Source organism: Lepisosteus platostomus, chromosome 4 (genome assembly GCF_059453375.1).
Source record: "Lepisosteus platostomus isolate fLepPlt1 chromosome 4, fLepPlt1.hap1, whole genome shotgun sequence".
Classification (NCBI taxonomy): Eukaryota; Metazoa; Chordata; class Actinopteri; order Semionotiformes; family Lepisosteidae; genus Lepisosteus; species Lepisosteus platostomus.
The window spans coordinates 63,601,295-63,608,545 of record NC_142614.1 but is presented as its reverse complement, the minus strand read 5'-3'; the positions used below and the strand labels follow the sequence as shown (position 1 = coordinate 63,608,545).

The following is a 7,251-nucleotide window of genomic DNA, read 5'->3' as shown; positions in this document are numbered from 1 at the left end:
GCTTCCATCTACTTGTCAAAAACAAGGAAACAAAGCAGTTTCTTAGAAATCGAATTTCTTTATACTGTAATTATGAAGTACAGGTTTCAGCTTGTTGCTTAAAGTTCATACCAGTAATAAAAAGGAAACCAAAAAAGCAGGTGTGTATGAAAAGAAAACTATGAACCACGTATTATATTAATTGTATTTTAATTTTAATGAATGCTAAAAATTCCAGGTATGACGGAAGTAGACCTTTCGGTACTACTACTGCTTTACAATTTACTATGTCAGTGGCAAGTCAGACGAGACTAAGCATTATACATATATATAATTACTAATCTCCTTGTACATATACTGTATGTAGTAGTTTTCGTCTAACGGTCTGAAGATACCTTAGCGCCCGAAAAATCTATCTGGGTGGCCAAAAAAAGAAACCATAGAGACATTTTTCACTGGTACAAATATCCACGCTCTGGAGCAGCAGTAGGCTTTTTAGTAAACGATTATGACAAACATTACCGTGGATCTTTTGATTTACAGATCTTTTATCGTCGTACTTAATTATTTAGTGACCACGTTGTTTTCTTTTTTTAAGAAATACAAAAAAAAACACATCTAGCATTGTTAATTATTTGGTTTGAATTGCGGCGACTGCAGAAAAAAATAATGCTCCATTTCTAGACAATTTTGGTCACTGAAAACCTTATCCAAAGATAAAGGATTTAAGCAGAAAAAACAAAGTGGGCTGAGCTCACAGATCTCAGAATAGCCTAAAGGGATCTACTGTTTAGACGGTCAATAATAAACAACCTCGCAGGACAGAATGTGATTTGTTGAAAAGACTGCTTTAAAGAAAACGTTATCTTAAGCGAGAAAGTAAACAAGCGCTTAGTCATCAAACTGTCTCACTCATTAAGAAAAAGCCCTTAAGCCTGATATGTCCTTGCACTTTTACAGAGATTTAAAGCATTTTGAAAAACGGTATTCACGATACGGAACGAATGTATTGAGTTTTTGGCAGAGATAAAATAAAGATGAAGCAGAAAGGATTTTTTTTTTTACATTTTTTAAAATGTTCAAACGCATCGGTCCTTTAGGCGTCTTTACAACGGAATGTGAATGTTTTCACGTGTTGAAAAAAGAGCGGTGTTTTATGATATGTGTAATATTTTTGATTAGGTAAGTGACAGTACATCATATTACTATACCAGCCTTTCCAAATCCGTGCACCCACCCCCCAAAAAAGTTTTCTTTCTTAGTTTCCATTTTTAAGGTTTTTTTCTTCTTCTTTGCAGCAAGAAATGTGTTTGCAATTAGAGACCCGAGAGACAAGGAGTGTGAGTGTGCGCTGCTGGCGGCTGATTTGAGCGAAGTTGGTGACGTCACTCACAGACAGCCTTCTGAGCAGAGCGAGTGGCACACAGGTTCAGTATGCGAGTGGAGTTCTACAGGCTGGAAAGGGGATAGTGGTTAAATCACTTAGCATTAGTTATTCTACATGCGCTGCCTCCTCCGTCTTCTGTTCTATGGAAATACGATGATCACACTAGATATCATTAGCCTTGACTGGAAAAAAACTATCCGTTACAGTTTGGGAGAGTTTTAAAGAGGCGAAACGTCTGCAAAAGTGTTCTTTTTACTCTTCAGTTTTTGGAGTACAGTCTCAGGAGGAGATTTTGGCTTCTATTCCCAGAAGGTAAGCAAAGTCCAAACACCTCTTAAGGTGTTTTTGTGTTGTTGTTGTTTTCCTGTATTTTGGCACAGTGACAATAAACAGCATCTCGAGTTTTGAGTTTGCTCAAGTATTTTTTCTAGACCTTTATCTTATAAGTATTATTAGTTATTGTTATATCACCTGTGCGTCTCGAAGTTCAATTACAAGCGACGTGAGTAGTGTCTTTCTTTAAGTTATGTATATAGGGAAAAACTTTAAATAAAGATGGTAGTCGTTTAAGTTGGAACTAAAAGGAGACCGACTTTCTTAACCTACGCATTTTAAAACTACCATACGCTATGAAATAAAATTGATTCTGCAATCAATTACAGTACTCTGCAAGGCAAGTATTTGCTCAGACCTTTTTCAACTTCCACGTTATACCTTATGGATATATTAACTACGTTCATCCCATACTGTGCATTGCACTCAATAGTGTGTCGAACTGGTAAAAATATTGATCAATGTAAAACTGAGAATCGTGAATGGAGTAGTTTTGTGATTGTGGTGGTGTGGGGGACGTTTAGCAGTAATGATAAATTACAGAAGGAAGGAGTGTTTAATAAGAAAATAGTTTCAAGGAATTGCACACTGTGCAGATTTACAGTTGTGATTAGAGTAGGATTTCACAGTTCAAGAAAAGAGAAAGGAGCGTTTTCTTTGCCATAGCTGCTCTCTGTAAGAATTTACAATTTCTTGTAATAAACATTGTATTTAAAGGTAAATTTTCTACAAATGCATGTTGTAATTTACTCAGGTATTGTATATTTACTTTGAGTGTTTATGACTTATGTTTCTTGCATTGGAATGGAACTAGCAAAAAAGTAAGGCGCATTGTTAATATAAACTTAATTTGAATATACGTCATATGTTTAAGATAAAGTAAAGGCAATATATTGTGTTTTTTATTTACTGTAAAATGCACATACGGGAGACTACATGTTTAATTATATTTTCAGCAGGCTAATACGAATGGATTTAAATACCTCAGAATGCATGCGGATTAGAGGTTAGTACAGTACTTGATTGCAGCTCATTGACTGCCAGAGAAAGATGTTTAAATTACTTTAAGTTTGCAAACTGTTATTTTGTATGAATGTGATGTTGTCATTTATTTTTGCGTTACACGTAGACAAAAGGGGAGTTTTTTTTCCAAATGTATTTATATTACGTACTTATACTGTTCTGATATGTGTCTAACTTCGAATTCCTCACATTGAACGTTTGGTACTTCAGAGCGAGTACCGGGAGAAGCCACTGGGAGCGCATTTCCGTGTGAAATGTAGGCAAGGGTGTCAAACAACAGGCGCTATTTATTTGAAAAGTGAATACAATGTAACGGAGCCGCCCAGTTTCTACTTCACAGAACAGCTAGATTAAGGTGATGCTTGGATTTGCCCTTGCCTCTCCTATCAAAGACTTTCATTGATTTTTTACGAATTCCACTTTGTGTTTTGAGGTCTTGGTTTATACAAGCAGTTCCAGATGAAAGTTCGTGGCGTTTTTAGGATCTGTCTGGATTTGCGTTATATGTTAAAATAGTTACACTGTGTCACGGTGGCTTGATTAATGACAACTCGATCAACTGCTGATGAGAGCTGATAAGACTATTGACAAAAAAGAAACCTTAACACATCGATAGCATTCAGAGAAGAGTGCGGATTCCTGCCATGACCTAATGTAATTATAGTCCTATTAAATGTATATAATGATCAGACGGAAACTTTAGGTTATATGTTGAGAATTGTTAAGACCTACTAAATGTATGTTGTAAAAAATAAGCATAGTACATTTATAATGTGTACAAAACGAAATGAGGTTTAATATCTTTTTCATACATAATTTGTGTGGTGTTTTTCTTTTGGCTGAAACAGAATCCAGTACAGACTCTTAACTTTACAGGTGGGTGTAAAAACGTGGGAGATGCTAGTTTTAATTCAGACGTAAATAAGCATTTTTAGTGGTTTTAGTTTTAGTGTGGTTTTAGTTTAGCCTGAATTTTGAGACTGGGGTGTGCATGTAAATCACTGCACTTTGCCATAAATGTGGGCTCTGCTTTAGAAACATGTTGACCTTCATTCTGGAAAACACTTATTTTTCAGACTTTACTGAATAATTCAACACTGTAATTATACAGGGAGTCAGTTGAAAAATAAAAGTGCTTGTTCTGTAGTTCTATTTTTTATCTATTGAGCACAAGAAGAATAGTCTTCTGTTAAGATATTGTTGTGACATGGCGAGATAAAACAGATCATTTATTTTTTTCTCCTAAATGTGAAAAGAGTGGAATTTATTTTATGGACTGGAAAGTCATGCTTGATGTGACTTATACCTGCCTCAAAACCTACCCTTTATTAGCTTTTATTATTATTTTATTTTATCTTTTTCTAATAAGTTTAGGAGAAAAATTACAACAGATTTGCAAACACTTGACCCCTCAGATCTGCACATTGTAGCTGAACAACCTGAATTACAAAATGTTTTATATCCAAATAAAGCTGGTAGGTTACAGATGTATTATACCAAAGGCAACTGTTGTCGTTTCACATTTGCAAATGGATGTATGTCCCTGATTTGTGTTAAAATGAAGGCATTGGAATAGATGCCCTTTATGTGCAATATTAGATTAGAAAAAAAATGTTCCTGGTTTGATTTTTAGCATTTTTCTTTTGCTTGAATTTTGATTCTTTTTCATCTGACGTTTGCTTTGTTCTTTGGGTTTTACTCTTGAATTTTCATTTGCTGAGCTTAACCTTACAGTAGAAAGTCGATGTTGCAAAAATGTAGCTATCAAGTATAATTGCAATAAATTCAGTTATTTTGCTGATTAGTTGTTTTTTGTAGCACCATTATGTTGAACTGACATAACATGTAAATTCATTATGGTGATTAACATTTCTTATCAACTCTGTAGACCAACATGGAGTCTGCTATGAATGTTATGGGTTAGAAGCATGAGTGGCCGCCTCTGAAAGCAATGTGACCTGCACATCTGCTGCTCATGCTTTGCATGAACAACATACTTGCATAGTTGTTTGATTCTATCACATTGCTCTCATTGAATGCCAACAAGCATGTGTCTCCATCTCTGTCCACTACAGTAGATGCAGAATGTCAACCCTGCTCACCCGACAAATGTTCAGTGAGACTCATATATGTCAAATAGGCTGTCCATGGTATGTAATACTGTGCTCACAAGAAGGCTGTTTTTGTGTGAGTAGCACGAAGATGTGCATTGTGTTGCTGAATTGTCATGTCAGGATTAGCTCGCAAGATGGGCAATAAGTGGTGCTTAAGGGCTTGATTAATAAGGCACTGTGCAGTCAGGTTGTCATCATTCACTACAAGTTGAGTTCTTTAGTGATAAGACACTTTGTCCAAGATAAATCACAGTGAAGCCTATTCAGTGTTGCACTTAAGCAGAATCAGACTGAACGCCTATTGATAATGGCAAGGTATCGTGACAGATGGCTCCTAGATCGCGGTCTATGATTGATGCACTGTGTTTAGCTGGAACGTCTTGCCTGGTTAGGAACATGCTGGCTGTGAACACCCCAGATGCAATGCTCAAACCTAGTCCAGCCTCCAACATATTGATTGCACAGTATTGTTGTTCATTTGATAAGCAGGACATATTGGAATCTTTCTATGTTTTTCCATCTTGATGTGTATCAGGCTTGACATTCAACAGGATAAATAACCTCATCACCTGGACTTAATCAGCTCATGCTAATGAGGTACTGTAGCTCAGTGAATATTCCAGTCAAAGTCACATGAGTAATATTATTATCAGCCATGAATGATCAATTAATCTAAATTACTCCAAAACATGTAAACCAGTATACTCTCTCTTTCTAAAAACATATATACATAAGTAGTGGTAGCACCATTATCACAAAACCGCCAGCATACCCTGTACTGTACCATGAAGGTGAGTTGTGCTAAATATGTCTGTTCAATACATAACAATGTAGTTTCTATATTTTCCTTTTAAAATGGTGTTCTACATCTTCTGTATTGACATAAGGAAAATATCCTCTTATAATTATTTTGTTCCTCTTTCTGTGACATATAAAAACAGGCTTTGAAATTTAAAATGCTTGTGATACAAAGCTTTAGTTGATTAAGAAAATGTGAATGAACCTGACATTTACAGTTTGTGCCAACTAACTGATGCAACATAAATATTTTATGAGCAGTTAGAGAAGTTATTATTAAATGGTTTCTTTCATATCCAATTTCGTTTTACATTCTGTAGATCCATTTATGATTTGCAAAAATGTGAAAAGTGTAAAAAAAGGTGTGACAAGAAACACATTTTGTTTTCTGATGTCAAATGTCTTAAATGTGGAGAATTTCCTGTTTCACGCAGCAAATATAATACTGGCATAGAGGAAGCATGACTACATGTAAGACTATGTGAAATATACAGAATATATGAAAGTTAAAACAAGGGGAAGTCCTACGGTCTCATTTGGTTTCTAGTAGTTGACAGATCTTAGGATCTTATTTAAGTATAAACCCGTTAGGTCTTTCAGTACAATTAGGCCACCTTTGCAATTTATATTATAAATCTCAAGAATGCAGGCTTAAACTGCTCGTAAAAACCTAAAGGAAAGCTTGTTTGTTTATGAAATGCAGGGTTTAAAACCAACAAGTGCTGAAAAAAGGTTTGGGTGTTTTCTTCACTAGGGTATGGACTGCATTTATGTTTGGAAGATTATTATCAGTTGCTTGAATAAGTGCTTCAGTTATTGTTTGAACATATTTTGTGAAAATATTTTTTGAATGATTTCTCAAAAGCATTTTTCCCCAAAATGAAGATTTAACATTTTTGCTGGGTCTATTTTATATGAATACTTTCTTTATAATTTGTTTATCTATATATTTGGTTTAGGTAAAGAACTGCAATGCATTAATGCTGGTAGTACCGTCTCAGTCTCAGTTTTGGGATTTTTTTCTGTAAGTGGTCCTGGGTTTTTGTAAATGCTTTATTATATGTATTTGAATACCAGTAAAAGTTAAATTAATAGATTCGAATTGATCAAGTTCATCTTGCAGCTCAATATGAAAGCTATGCACTGCTTTGATTTTTAACGTTAAGCTGTTTATACAAAACAAGTTATTTAATCTGGTTCACAGATCTTTCTTGTTTCCCAAAGCCAGAACCACTGACCAGCTGCATCAACACCTCTTGAAACGTTAGCATTGGAGCCAACTATGCAGTCTCCTGTGTTTTACGTTTTTTATTTTATTAACTCTGAATAGCTTACAGTTTTCTCATACCTCCTTTCTATTAAATAGGACCATTTTTCATTTGTGAATTGCTGTGTCTGGCATATTGTGATTCTTCTCACTCAGCACATTCACAGTTAAACATTATTGCACAAATGGGATGTACATAGATTGGAATGAGCCTTAGTGTGGAAGATCAAATAAACTTCTTCATAAGCTTATAATTGGTATCCCATTGGAAAGCACAGTCAACCTGTTCTGGAGAAATAAGCATGCTGTATGCATGCATGTGGTGGTGGTTTGTTTTGGAAGTATAAAGA

The 7,251-nt window shown here is 35.1% G+C and overlaps 1 protein-coding gene across 1 annotated transcript in view; it reads left to right on the top strand.

Annotated features, from left to right (window-relative positions):
- Nucleotides 1–1,393: 1,393 nt before the first annotated feature.
- lpar1 (lysophosphatidic acid receptor 1) overlaps nt 1,394–7,251 on the top strand; it is a 64,936-nt gene continuing 59,078 nt past the window's right edge. Inside the window, exon 1 of the mRNA XM_088630237.1 lies at nt 1,394–1,678. The gene's annotated coding sequence lies outside the window, so the exon portion shown is untranslated. The remainder of the gene's footprint in view (nt 1,679–7,251) is intronic.